Source organism: Coregonus clupeaformis, unplaced genomic scaffold, assembly GCF_020615455.1.
Source record: "Coregonus clupeaformis isolate EN_2021a unplaced genomic scaffold, ASM2061545v1 scaf0775, whole genome shotgun sequence".
Lineage (NCBI taxonomy): Eukaryota > Metazoa > Chordata > Actinopteri > Salmoniformes > Salmonidae > Coregonus > Coregonus clupeaformis.
The window spans coordinates 138,216-153,745 of record NW_025534230.1 but is presented as its reverse complement, the minus strand read 5'-3'; the positions used below and the strand labels follow the sequence as shown (position 1 = coordinate 153,745).

Here is a 15,530-nt window from a genome sequence, read left to right as displayed (position 1 = left end):
CCACATATTACTATTATTATCACAGAATTGGAAATGCTAATGAATTTTTTATAGACTCAATTTAATGCAAATTAGACAAAAAAATCAAATCCTGAATAATGTATTTTTGCCAAATCTTTTCTGGCTCTGCATACTTTATTGAGACGGATGTCCCCCGTTGCATTTGTGCTAACGTTTAGCGGCGAAATGATTCGGTGTGGAAAATAATTAACGGCATACATTTGCATCATTAGGGAGGATTAAGTCAAGCAATGTCTGCATATACTGTACAAGGACTGGGGGGACCGTGTGGCTCGCTCAACAAGGCTGTGTCCTACCATTTCCTGATTTGTTTTTTGGTAGCTGCCCCCCTGGGAGAAGGGATTGGAGAAAAACGTTCCATTCAGCTGGCAAGCTAAGCTCCAACAGCCAACATTCGTCACATTTATTTGTGGCCTGTCTGTTTTGAAAGCAAAAACAATTGCAAGCGACAAATGTTGGAGAAACCTAATCGACGAGGTTAATGAGGTAGAAAGTGGCAAGAGAACGACTAAATATGTTATTTTGATGATGTAACACCTTAGTGATTAGCAACATTTAACCTCTCCCTGAGCCTACTCCGTTCACACAACTTAGTTCTGCCACAAAAGTTATGTGCCCATTTTCCTCGGCAGTCAGGGTGTTATTTTCTCGTTTCCCAGCCTGCCTCTCTCTCCAGACTGATAATACCTCCACATCCTAAGACCCTGACAGACTGACGGCGGGTTTATCCAGATGTGGGCCGCACCTGTTCAGTATGATCCCTGTATGATCCCTGTGAAACCCAGAGAAGCCAAACTATCCTCCAGACATTTTCACATGCCCTTGAAGTGTACTGTTTGTTCTGGGCCGAACTCAAATACTGTTCATGACATTATCTGAATAACAGCGAGAGGATGATAGGAGGAGGGGGGAAGGGAGGATAGGGGTCCATCTATCAATCTACTCAGGATGAGAGACAAACGTAAAAGGTACATTTTGTGGTGTTCCCTCTTTCATTATTGAGCCCCCATTACTTTAAAATGCCCCCCATCCAAAATGCACCCTGCTGTTTCTTAAAATCACTATTCTTATACTTCCAGGTCACCTTGCTCTCTAAGTAAGTGCACCGTACAGTTGAACAACATGTCATATTCTGCTGGGTTTCAGAAGATATTTCCTTCCAACAATGACCTGCATCACACAGACTAGTATACTACAGAGTAAGCTGTACTGTGACATATTGGCAACATTATCTACAATGTTTGTTTCCATACTCAATACAATACTAGATATGAGAGTACATGGAATATGCCATATTGAAAGGGTGATGTTGCTATATAGTAAGTTGTATGGTAGACTACTAAACTATAGGTTTGTATTTGAAGCTGGAATCCTTAATGGTGAAACTGCCACGTCCGTTTGCAATATCACAACAACAAAGAAGTTACTTCAAGCAATGTACACTGTTTTGTGTTTCTCTGACATCATTGCACGCGTGCTAGAACAGCAGAGTATGTACTGCGATTTATTTTTACTGTGATGCTGGATGCTCCTCTCCTCCGTTTCTTCAACAAAACAAAAGCAATAACAAATGTGCTGGGGTGAACAGTGGCTCTTTTTCACCTTATGTGGATTTCAGCTTTAAAATAAGCTTGGGACTATATATTTCTTATATATAGACATATTGGTTTATGTCTCAGTGGTGGCACGATGAAGATATTAAAACCCCTCCATGCATGTTATGAATGCACATGCAGTTGTTAAAGTGACAGCCATCTTGCTATGGAACTCCAATGGGACTTCCTAACACATAGGGGACGAACTAACAGCAACAGTATTATACCACAACCCAAAATGGGCCCTGTCAACTTCAGTCTCCCATTACCATTAGTCAACTGGTAGAGTAATTCAACTTATCCCATTACGCCAAAGACAACAAAATGGCACGAGGACGTAATTAGTAATAAAAAAAAATAACATAAAGAGCTTACGAAATGAGATTGGATTTGAACAAGTGCCACTACTCCTCAGGACATATGGTAGATTTTCTCTGAGAGAGGATAGGTGGAGACCATATATACCATATTATGAGACACTTAGTTTCACTACTGCTCCCGATTTATTGTCTCCTGGGAAAGTTACGATCATTAGGGGAATTGTGGGGGAGTGGACAGGGGTACAACTAGAGCTGGGGGGAGGTGGATGTGAAATTACATCAATGTTTTTTCTGGTGAATGCAGCACTTTTGAACTATACATCTTTGATCCTCCCTCCGCACTATTTGTGGATGGCTTTTTGTGCAATGAAGATGCCCTATAATTTCACACTCCAATTAGTACATTACTAATGTTGTTGTCACGCCCTGGCTCTGGGGACTCAAGTATGTTGAGCCAGGGTGTGCGTTTTCTTTTGTGTTTGTTCTAGTTGTTGTATTTCTATGTTGGCCAGGGTGGCTCCCAATCAGAGACGGCTGTAGCTCGTTGTCTCTGATTGGGAGCCATACTTAAGTAGCCGTTAGGCATTCATTTGGTGTGGTTTCTTGTTCCGTGTTGGTTTGTGTATGTAACCAGGGACGTCACGTTTTCGTTTTGTTGTTTTGTTCGTGTGATACGTTATAATAAATAATATGTTTGCATTCCACGCTGCGCCTTGGTCCTCCTCTCTTACCGACGAGCGTGACAGAAGAAACCACCAAGACTGGACCAAGCAGCGTGTCCAGGAGCCATCGCCAGGGAGATCTCTAGCAGATCTCCTTCGCCTCCTCGACTGGGTCAAGCCGGGTGAGGAAGAGAAGGGCCGGACTTGGAAGCAGAAGGGCGAAAGTCTGGCGAGGGACATGGAGACCTGGTCCACGGGTAGGAGAGACGGCCAGAAATTTTTTTAGGGGGCTCACGCCGTGGGACGACGGGGCAGCAGGGGGCCGCGATGGAGCGGTTAGTAGAGGAGGCCGCCAGGTTACGGGGGCCACTGGTCACTAAAGGGGAGGAGAGTGTAGAGGCACGGCGAGAGGTACTGGGGTGTGTTACCAGTCCGGTCCGGCCCGTTCCTGATCCCCGCGTAGGGCCAGTGGTGTGTGTCCCCAGTACGGTCCGGCCTGTTCCTGTCCCTCGCACCGAGCCTGTGGTGTGCGTCGCCAGCCCGGTTCGGCCCGTCCCTGCTCCCCGCACCAAGCCAATGGTGCGCGTCGTCAGCCCGGTCCGGCCTGTTCCTGCTCCCCGCACCAAGCCAATGGTGCGCGTCGCCAGCCCGGCCCAGCCTGTTCCTGCTCCCCGCACCAAGCCAATGGTGCGTTTTGTCAGCCCAGCTCGGCCCGCTCCTGCTCCCCGCACCAAGTCAGTGGTGCGCTTCGTCAGCCCGGCTCGGCCCGCTCCTGCTCCCCGCACCAAGTCAGTGGTGCGTTTCGTCAGCCCGGCTCGGCCCGTTCCTGCTCCCCGCACCAAGTCAGTGGTGCGCTTCGTCAGCCCGGTCCGGCCCGTTCCTGCTCCCCACACCAAGCCAGTGGTGTGCGTCGTCAGTCTGGCACAGCCCGTGCCTGTTCCACCGGTGCCTGGTTCAGCACGGGTCAGCTGCTTCACGCCGGAGCTAGAGCAATCCGCTCCACCAGTGTGCAGTCCAGCTCCGGTCAGCAGGGCCAGACCGGACCAGGGGTACTTTGGGGGGTTAGAGAGGGAGTGGGGATCATGCCCGGAGCCGGATCCGCCGCCAAGGCGGAGTGCCCACCCGGTCCCTCCCCTGTGGTATTTGGTTGGCGCGGTCGGAGTCCGCGCCTTTAGGGGGGGGTACTGTCACGCCCTGGCTCTGGGGACTCTAGTATGTTGAGCCAGGGTGTGAGTTTTCTTTTGTGTTTGTTCTAGTTGTTGTATTTCTATGTTGGCCAGGGTGGCTCCCAATCAGAGACGGCTGTAGCTCGTTGTCTCTGATTGGGAGCCATACTTAAGTAGCCGTTAGGCATTCATTTGGTGTGGTTTCTTGTTCCGTGTTGGTTTGTGTATGTAACCAGGGACGTCACGTTTTCGTTTTGTTGTTTTGTTCGTGTGATACTTTATAATAAATAATATGTTTGCATTCCACGCTGCGCCTTGGTCCTCCTCTCTTACCGACGAGCGTGACAGTTGTCCTAAAGAGCCAATCTCGGAGCCACATTAAACAAACAGGTTCTAAGCCTCAAGGACATCGAAGGTTCCCCAAGTCCAAATAAAACTGGCACTGAATGTATGTCTAAGTGGTATATATGTGGGAAAGGAATTGCACTGGAGAGCGCATTAAAATGTGAATGAAAAATTATTATCCGGGTGTTTGATTGTGTTTGGTTGTTAATATTTTGGGCAAGGTAGATAATTACTGCCAGGTGTGTAGCATAACACTACAGGTTAGAAATACTGGAATTGACGCTCTGGAAAAGTAATATCAATAATGTAGATTACACCTTTACAAGTACAATTTGGCTTGCTGTCCAAATCTACAGTACATGAGTCAGAATGGCCCAGGTTTAGTATCTGATTGGAAGTTTTAGCACAGACCCACACTGTACTACTGCGACAAAGTGGAGCCAGCCACAGAACGAGGACTGTAGTTAAGAGGCGAGGTTCAGCGCGAGGCAGAATCCATTATGTCGACCATTTCATCTTCCCCACAGAAAAATGCTGGAACGATAGCGGCTCTGGCACTGACACCCAGCTGATCCTATTTGCAAAGGTAAATGTCAGCCTTGTCCATGGCCGAGATACTGAGATACACACTCTGACTTCTGTCTGTGAAGGAGGAGAAGAGGGGTATTCGAAAGGCAGGGACATAAGTGTCAGATCACCATCAACGCAAGCTCAGAGAAGGGACATATGCTAACCTTGAAAAGTGTGTTTTCTCCCGAACTGTCACTGTAATATGGGCCAATATTTTGGATTGAAAATAAGTGATTTTGACCCAGTGTCAAAGAGATCTCAGATAGTTGGGGGCTTGGAGTGTAAACTGAGAGAAAAAAGTGAGAATATTCTGGAGGCCCTGTTTCAAAACAGATAAACAAACTGACAAAACCTATCAAATGGTGTCAGCTCATCCACTGCAAGCAACAAATAACAGCAGAAGTAAAATAAAGAACACATCTAACTGAAACAAATGGTTTGTTTAATACGAATTCAATCATCCTTCAATCAATGTCAATCTCCCTTTTCCCCCAGTCTTTAATTCATCAATTCACCTTCACTCCCTGTCACACACACACACGCACACACACACACACACACACACACACACACACACACACACACACACACACACACACCCTCCACTACACACACACCGTAACCCCCCCCCCCCACATAAAGGTTATGACGCCGCTGAATTATCAAATATCAAAGCCTTCAGGTGAGCGGATAGGAATTCTAAATACACCCTGTGGACGTGTGGTATTCACCAAGGGCAAGAAGGGCTACTCATAAGACATAACCCAATACCCAATAACCCAGTACCTGTGTGAAGGTAGCCTGCCTTAGCCTTGCAACTGGGGCTTGGAATGCAATAAAGAAGCTGACCATCCTAAAAAGACAAAAGGATGTCAAACTCACTTACAGTCAGGTACAAAATATTTGGCACCTTTGATAAAGATTAGCAAAAAAGACTGTATAAAATAATTGTTTTACTGAGCTATATTGTATGCAAAAAAGAAAAGGGAAATGATATGGTGTGCATGGCCAACAAGCTTTATTTTCATGTCATCTGACTATAGCACAGGTTCCAATTCAGGTGCCAATGCCATTTAGCAATCTCTAGGCATTTACATTTGTTGGATGACATGAAAATAGAGGTCTTTGGCCACGCCAGTAGTGGGTTTGGTGTTGAAAGAAAGATGCATATGATGATAAGAACCCCAAAGCTACTGTAAAATATGGTGGTGGATCTTTGATGTTAGGGGGATATTTTGCTTCCACTGGTCCTGGGGCACTTGTTTAGGTCAACGGCATGAACTTTACCCAGGAAAAGGACATTTTAGCCAAAAACATGGCTGTGTCTGCTGGGAGGCTAAAACTAGGATGCAAGTGGATCTTTCAGCAAGACAATAAGCACATGTGAAAATCCATAAAGAAATTGTTAATTGACCACAAAATCAACATTTTGCAATAGCCATCACAGTCTCCAGACTTGAACCCCATTGACAACTTGTGGTTTGAATTGAAGAGACAGTCCATCAACTGGGGCTTTAAACTCAATATAAAGAGGCCGGCACATGCTAAAAAACCAAAAGGATGTCACACCTCCACCATCACCAAAGGAACACAGGTGTATGGCAAGAGAGGCCTAGCAATGACAGAAAGTCACCGTTCTCACACAATCTATTTCCTTGCTGTTGGCACATTGGCTCCTCAATCCTCTCTCTATTTAACAACACACCTCCATCCATCTGCTGTTGTGACAATGTATATCTGCTATTCCATTAAAAGAGTAACTCCCATCTGTTCGCGCTCTCTGTCTCTCCTCACTGTATCCATAATTTCCCTTTGATTTCAGTCCCCTGTTCTCTCTGTTCTCTCTGCTTCATTGTGCCAGTGCTGCCAAAACTGCATCACCATGCATCTTATTGTGTTTGAGTTCCACCAGGCCTGTTCTATCTAGTTTAATCTTGTATGTCTAAGGTTTGTGTGTATGTGTGTGTGTGTGTTCATGTCTGTTTGTGCAATTGCATACATGTGTGTGTGTGGGAGTGTGTCTGCATCCCTAGAAGATACATATACATCCTCCCAAAAAAAACACCTCCTCCAGCTTTATCCTCACCAGGAAGACCCCCCTCCACAACACCTTCTCCAGCTTTATACTCACCAGGAAGACCCCCCTCCACAACACCTTCTCCAGCTTTATCCTCACCAGGAAGAACCCCCTCCACAACACCATTTAGTTATAGTCTTTTGTATTCTAATCTATTGGGCTCTGAGTCATCCTTCCTCCACTTGACTAATGACACTAATCCTGCTATCTGTAACAGGCAACTAAACTAATGCAGACAAGGGGCCAATCAAATCCCTATACACACTGTAGGGCAAGTGAGTCAGAGACTGGAGAAGTAAAGAGATATACTGAGTAAACCTGAGATATACAAATAAACCTGAGATACACTGAGGCTTTATTCTAGCGACGCTGAACTGTGGCAATACTGATTGTTTCCCCCAGTGGTAGGAATTACAAATAACCACATAAATAACAGTAGCGAGGCTATATACACAGGGTACCGGTACAGAATCAATGTGCAGGGGGACAGTTTAGTCGAGGTAATTGATAAACAATGAGTTGTTTAACGTTTGCTTCAAACAGGGCATAGGCAGTGTGTTGGGTTACCTGTTTTGTGATAGTCTGGCAATAGATACATGGACATAAACTGGATATTTTTGTTCAATCAATGTTCATTGTCTGTCTGTGCTAATGTCATTTTATCTACACTATCAGCTTTTTCTGAGGTGAATTGTCTGCTCTCATAAACACTTCTAACTACGTAATGAAACCAAAACCCCATATCCCCAAGTGACCACAGTAACTGCAATGCGGACTGAATACTTGAACTCAATAGTCCCATCAAGTTAATGTTTTGATGAACATATCCTTTACACAATCCATTAGGGACCCAAGGCCTGGAAGAATGGAATACAACTCGAGTCGAGGGGACTTGTGTTTTTTAAAAGGTTTGTCTTCACTTCTCCCTTGAGACTTCCACGACTAGCTTCCCAACCAACCCCAACCCAATACATCTCAGACTATAAACACATTCAGAAAAAGATTATCTTTGCTCGCTTTGAAGCAACGGCAGGGAGGGTCTTACATGAATAACTGAACTGCACAAAATAACTTGGGCCTGACGTTGTCTAGCATAACAGCTCTTGTCAAAATATTTATAAGACAAGCAGCTCTAATACTGAAGTCAATTAGGAAACTTCAACAGTTGAAAAGACCCAGAGGAACCCAGAAGAACAAGAATAAAAAAAGTTCAGTATTATGTTGCGTTGTTTCCATACTTTCCACCCTCATACTTTTTTGAGACGTGTCACAGACGCTCTAATTATATCGCCCTTAGTCAGAGAGAGGGGAACAGCTACATCAACGATAATCATGACTTTACACTGCCTACACGTTCTGCGATAAGAGTCAAGAGAGGTCACCCAGAGTCCTAGAACTCGAAATAAAATAGTTTACTCCAGACATTGAGTAAAGAGATAGAGATTGACCTGCATTGAGTACAATAGTAAAGTGATCTGACAAAGCTTGAGACACTGCTGTTTGAATATAGGAAAACTAAATATGTTATCAGTACAGAACAGACTGTTTTAAAGTTGCACTTGTATTGACTCCCAATGAAATATACTACATTATCTAATTTACTAATCACCATCAGATTCCATGTTGCATCAATGCTTAAGGAATCATTCCATCAGAACTGTACGTATCTCATCTGAGAGTGTTCCATGTTCACAAAGGTATCTCTTCTGAGAGTGTTCCATGTCCACAAAGGTATGTCTTCTGAGAGTTCCATGTCCACAAAGGTATGTCTTCTGAGTGTTCCATGTCTACAAAGGTATGTCTTCTGAGAGTTCCATGTCCACAAAGGTATGTCTTCTGAGAGTTCCATGTCCACAAAGGTATGTCTTCTGAGTGTTCCATGTCAACAAAAGTATGTAGTCTGAGAGTGTTCCGTGTCCACAAAGGTATGTATTCTGATAGTCTTCCATGTCCACAAAGGCCCATCCTTTTAATGCAAACAAAATATCACCAACATCTATAGTGTGCATTAAACAGACCAAAAGCTTCTGTTACAAACTCATATAGTCTGCATTCTCCAACGAAGGCCATCACAGACAGAAAGCTTAGCAAATTACAACCTCTGGATCGGTCCAGGTCATTGTTATGACTGATATTGGGGTCAGTTAGCAACCCAAGGTGTCAGTCTTCTCCCTCCTCCAACTTAACCAGACTCCCCTGTTGTGATAGCCATCTCAGTAGCCAGGTAAGACTCATTGACCATAATGGTAGGTCTTCTTCACAGGGGGTTATATGGGATGTGACCTGTGTGTGAATGGGGGGTATAGAGCTCTCCACAGCATGAGACTACTGTACAGTGAAGGTTATAGATGAGAGCACTGGTGTATAAGAGTGCATAGTCACTGTATGTGGTTTGCAGGCCTATAGTGCTGACATCTTCTAATGAATATTAGAATGTTCCATAGTAGTTACAAGTAAAGTTACTGTGTATTTGTAATCATGTTATAACAAAAACATGTTCATTGCATCTAACTAATTGCCATGGTAATTAAATGAGCTAACGGCAAACGGATAACAGTAATCAATATTCTTATCAAAACTTCAAGAAGGTAAATAAATCATTATAAGACTGCAGAAGAATATTCAATAAACCAATATGGTGCCGTTGAAACCAGGATGGAAAAAAGGTAAAACATCAACAGCTTGGAGCTTTATCCGACTTTGTATCACAGTTTGAAATCCAAAGCATACTGTATCAAACAACCAACTGTGGTGAAAAAACGACATGGAGCTCACCTTCTGGTCGTGGCTGTAGGCTAGGGCCCAATCCTCCTGTGTTGGATGGAACAGGAGGCTTAGGATGTAGAAGCTGAGGCGGTATTTCTGATAGCTCACTTCTTCATCCGAGCTGATGAGCACACTACTCTCAAACTCAGGGTCTGTCAGCACCATTATCTGGAAGAGAGGGAGAGGGGGTGGGATGGAGAGAGCGAGAGAAGGAGGGTGGGGGTGAGAGAGACAGAGAGAGAGAGAGAGAGAGTTAGACATGTCACACTCCAGGTCTAGTGCTTGGCATGCATCAAGCTGGTACTAGCGCTAACACCTTCACTTTGTTTTGGACTTCATTTTACATATGTGCCTTTCGCTTCTGTTGCCATGGTTTTTTGGCCTCTTCCAGTGTACTGACAGGTCTGCACTTTGGTGTCACGAGTTACAAAGCCAGAACCCAGAAGCAGACCAGGACAAGGTAAGTTGAAACGAAGGTGAGTGTTTATTTACAAATTCAAGAGTGATGCTGAATAATCCAGGGAACAGAGCGGGCGGCGTTGATTAGTTGTTGGGGGTGCAGTGGTTGTTCCAATCATGGCTCGGCAGCCGCCGACCACCAGGCAGAGGTTGGATGAAGGTTCCGGACGAGTGATGTTCATGGCTAACGATCCGGCAGGGAATGGATGTTAGGCCAGAGCCTAAGAAGGGTGATGATCAGGACCAGGTGTGCAGATTGCTGATGGGATGCAGGTGCGGAAATCAAGAGAGCTCCCGGAGCGTTCCAGAACCCTCGGGAAACTGGAGATCCCGAGCAGAAAAACTAGTCCACAGACAGGACCCGACTCAGACTGCCGGGATCGTTACAGTACCCCCTCCGACGGAACGCCACCGGGCGGACTCCCGGAGCGCCAGGATGGAGGCGGTAGAAGTCACGGATGAGGTCAGCATCTAGGATCTGTCGCCGCGGAATCCAACTCCTCTCTTCAGGACCATACCCCTCCCAGTCCACGAGATACTGGAAACCCCGGCCCCGCCGTCTGGAATCCATGATGCGTCGCACCGTGTAGGCAGGACCACCTCCGATCATCCGAGGAGGAGGAGGAGGAGGCGGAGGAGGCAACAGAGGACTGAGGAAAACAGGCTTGAGGCAGGAGACATGAAAGGTGGGATGGACTCTGAGCGTCCTCGGGAGTTTGAGTCGAACTGCCACCGGATTGATCACCTTCTCCACCACAAACGGACCAATGAACTTCGGTAACAACTTCCTAGACTCAGTCCGTAAAGGAAGATCCCGTGTGGCCAACCAGACCCTATCTCCGATGGTGTAGGTGGGAGCGGGGATCCGGCGACGATTCGCCTGGAGCTGATACCGGTCCGAAACTCTAAGGAGTGCCTTTCTGGCCCGATGCCAGGTCCGGTGGCAACGACGAATATGGGCCTGAACAGAAGGCACTGAGAGCTCCTTCTCCTGAGAAGGGAACAAGGGAGGTTGGTAGCCAAACAGGCACTGGAAGGGAGACATCCCAGTGGCAGATGTAGGGAGAGTATTGTGGGCATACTCAACCCAAGGCAACTGAGAGACCCAGGAGGTGGGGTTGGAAGAGGCCAGGCAGCGTAGCGTGGATTCCATCTTCTGGTTGGCTCTCTCCGCCTGACCATTAGATTGGGGGTGAAAACCAGATGTGAGACTGACTGTAGCTCCAATGGCCAAACAGAAGGACTTCCAGACAGCAGAGGTAAACTGAGGGCCACGGTCGGAAACGATATCACTGGGCAACCCGTGGACCCTGAAAACCTCCCTAACCAGGATCTCGGACGTCTCCGAGGCAGAGGGAAGCTTGGCAATTGGCACAAAGTGGGCGAACTTGCTGAATCTGTCCACGATAGTCAGAACGACCGTGTTCCCCTCAGAAGCGGGCAACCCAGTGACAAAGTCCAGGGCCAGATGCGACCATGGTCGCCGGGGAATAGGAAGGGGGTGAAGTAGTCCAGAGCTGGGCCGATTGGTACTCTTATTCTGCGCACACACTGGACAGGCAGCAACATAACCCCGAGTATCCTCGGCCATGGCAGGCCACCAAAAAGCGTCTGCGAAGAAACGCCATCGTCCGAGCCACGCCAGGGTGACAAGCCATCTTGCTGGCGTGGGACCATTTGAGGACCGCAGGACGAACCGACTCAGGCACAAACAACCGACCGGGTGGACCGTTACGGGACCGGGCTGCGTCCGAAGAGCCGCCATCACCTCCTCCTCAATCTTCCACCTAACAGCTCCCACGACGCAGTTCCGGGGGAGAATTGTCTCGGTCTTGGACCCACTCTCCTCCGTCTTGGAGAACATCCGAGACAAGGCGTCCGCCTTGCCGTTCTTAGATCCAGGTCGGAACGTCAGGGAAAAAATTGAATCGTCCGAAAAACAACGACCACCTGGCCTGACGGGAGTTGAGACGTCTAGCCGATTGCACGTAAGCAAGATTCTTGTGGTCAGTCCAGACAATAAACGGTTGCTCCGCCCCCTCCAACCAGTGGCGCCACTCCTCCAAGGCAAGTTTCACCGCGAGAAGCTCCCGGTTACCCACATCGTAATTCCTCTCCGCAGGCGAAAGGCGACGAGAGTAGTAGGCGCAGGGATGGAGTTTACTGTCCGTGGAGCATCGCTGCGACAGGATGGCGCCAACTCCCACATCAGACGCGTCCCACTTCAACGACGAACTGACGGGCCGTGTCCGGTTGAGAGAGAATCGGTGCGTTGGTGAATCGCCTCTTCAAATCCAGAAACGCTCGATCCGCCTCCGGATTCCACTTGAAGCTCCTGATACTGGAAGTCAAGGCAGTTAACGGAGCGGCCACACGGCTGTAATCCCGGATGAATCTGCGGTAGAAATTCGCAAACCCCAAAAAATCTCTGGAGCTGCAATCTCGTACCGGGCTGGGCCCATTCCAGAACCGCTCTAACCTTCTCCTGGTCCATCCTAATCTCTCCCCTGGAGATGATGTACCCGAGAAAGGATGTCGTGTGGGCGTGAAACTCGCACTTCTCGGCCTTCACGAACAGGCGATTCTCCAACAATCGCTGCAGAACCTGCCGGACATGCTGGACGTGGTCGGAAGGTTCCTTCGAGAAGATCAGAATGTCATCCAGGTAAACAAACACAAAGAGACCGATCATATCTCTCAGGACGTCGTTCACCATACTCTGGAATACCGCTGGAGCATTGGTCAGTCCAAACGGCATCACCTGATACTCGAAGTGACCCATCGGTGTATTGAAACCCGTCAACCACTCGTCTCCCTCTCTGATCCGGACCATGTGATACGCATTGCGTAGGTCTAGCTTGGTGAACACCGTAGCACCCTGTAAGGAGTCGAAGGCAGAACTCATCAAGGGCAGGGGATACTTGTTCTTGACCGTGATGTCATTCAACCCCCGATAATCAATACACGGTCGAAGAGAGCCATCCTTCTTACCCACAAAGAAGAATCCTGCCCCCAGGGGGTGATGACGAGGGACGAACGAGACCAGCAGCTAGGGACTCCTTGATGTAGGTCTCCAAAGCCTCACGTTCAGGGCGGGAGATACTGTATAACCTTCCCTTGGGGTAGACAGCTCCAGGGAACAGGTTGATGGCACAATCATATGGTCGGTGGGAGGGAGTGACAGAGCCTTCTGCTTACTGAACACTTCCCCCAAATCGTGATATGTCTCGGGAACCAGGGACAAATCTGGGGGTTTAGCCTCAATCACCTGACTGGGAACCGAATGGGGACAGGCAGTCTTGAGACAGTTAGCATGACAATCAAGGCTCCAACTCGTTACCTTGCCCGTCACCCAATCGAACGTGGGATTGTGTTCCTTCAGCCAGGGGTATCCAAGGACCAGAGGAACATGGGAAGACGGCAGAATGAAGAATGAAATCATCTCCGAATGATTCCCCGACAACAGCATCTTAACCGGTTCAGTCCTCATCGTGATACGTGCCAGACTACTGCCGTTCAGAGTGGTCGCTTCAATGGCTTCCGGCAATTGCTCCTTGGAAAGCCCCAGCTGTTCCACCAACTCGGCATCAAGAAAGCTTCCATCGGCACCTGAATCGATAAAGCGTTAATCGCTAAGCTCTGATTCCTGTTCACAAGGGTAGCCGGGAAACGGGGTCTGACAGAGGTACTGAGAGGTTGAAACTGGCTCGCTAAAAGTCCTCCCAACTTTAGCGAGCCGGGCAGTTTGACGACCGCCGGGAACAAGTGGAGATGTAATGTCCCGAGCTACCACAGTAGAGGCAGCAGTTGGTCTTACGTCTATGTTGACGCTCCTCCTTGGTTAACCCGTGCCGCCCCACTTGCATGGGTTCAGAATCGGGAGAGAGGACCTCTCCACTAATCCTTTGTGGTGGAGAATGATCGACGTGTTCTGGTCCAATCCCCGACCCGACTGGAACCTGAGAAGCTGATCGATTGGACGGAACCCATTGCTTCTCCCTCCTTCGCTCTCGGACTCGATTATCCACCCGAATAGACAAGGCTACCAAGCTGTCCAGGTCACTAGGCTCCGGATAGGAGATCAACTCATCCTTGAGCTGCTCCGACAGACCCTGGTAAAAGGCCGCTTGCAGAGACTCCTCATTCCACCCACTCTCCACAGCCAACGTCTTGAACTCGATCACGAAGTCGGCCACGCTGCGAGTTCCTTGGTGAAGCGAAAACAGGCGCCTAGCTGCGTCCCTCCCTCGGACGGAATGGTCGAAGAGCTTCCTCATCTCGGCCGTGAACCCCTGGTATGAAGCCATGCAGGGGTCTTGTCGTTCCCAAACGGCTGAAGCCCACTCCAGCGCTCGACCACGCAGTAACTCAATCACGAAGGCTATCCTAGCCTTGTCTGTGGCATAAGAGTAGGGCTGTAGATCGAACACTAACCCACACTGCATAAGGAAGGAACGGCATCTTCCCAGCTCCCCCTCATATTTATCCGGCGTCGGAACCTTGGGCTCACGGAAGGACACAGCTCCAGAAGCGGCAGGCGAGATGGGTGAAACCGGTAGTGGATCCTCCACCGGAAACTTGCGCTGGTTCTGGACCTCCGTCAGACCGGTAGAAAGGTTCCGAACTGCCAACGCGATCTCCTGTAGCTCCGTGCTATGATGGCCCAACATCTTCTCCTGATGGGTAATGGCATGGCGAACAGAGTCCAGGTCCGCTGGGTTCATTACTGGCCGGATCGTTCTGTCACGAGTTACAAAGCCAGAACCCAGAAGCAGACCAGGACAAGGTAAGTTGAAACGAAGGTGAGTGTTTATTTACAAATTCAAGAGTGATGCTGAATAATCCAGGGAACAGAGCGGGCGGCGTTGATTAGTTGTTGGGGGTGCAGTGGTTGTTCCAATCATGGCTCGGCAGCCGCCGACCACCAGGCAGAGGTTGGATGAAGGTTCCGGACGAGTGATGTTCATGGCTAACGATCCGGCAGGGAATGGATGTTAGGCCAGAGCCTAAGAAGGGTGATGATCAGGACCAGGTGTGCAGATTGCTGATGGGATGCAGGTGCGGAAATCAAGAGAGCTCCCCGGAGCGTTCCAGAACCCTCGGGAAACTGGAGATCCCGAGCAGAAAAACTAGTCCACAGACAGGACCCGACTCAGACTGCCGGGATCGTTACATTTGGTGCACTTTGGCTTCCAGTCACCCCTCTCCAAATACATTCACTTTAATGAGATAGAGGTGGTTCAGAATACCCCTGCGGACCTATAAGTCAACAATGAGGGACCACAACACAACTACAACAAAAGGTTACCATTTTAAAGAATAGGATAAGTTTTAAGAATACATTTTTTAGAATATACTGTAGATCAATAGCCTGTTGTGCTATGGCATTCTGTAACACAGCTGTGTAGCAAGAGAGAACTCCATAACTTTGCATTTACCATGCGTAACTACATGTCTAGACAATGCTTTTTTTGGTTGCTATATCTAAATCTGTGACAAGAAAGAACAAATATTTGTGGAATTAAGAATCATGTCTTTGTGGAATGCTC

At 48.0% G+C, this 15,530-nt stretch overlaps 1 pseudogene; it reads right to left on the bottom strand.

The window, feature by feature from the left end:
* Nucleotides 1–15,530, bottom strand: part of LOC121553853 — an 87,138-nt pseudogene that overhangs the window by 62,053 nt on the left and 9,555 nt on the right.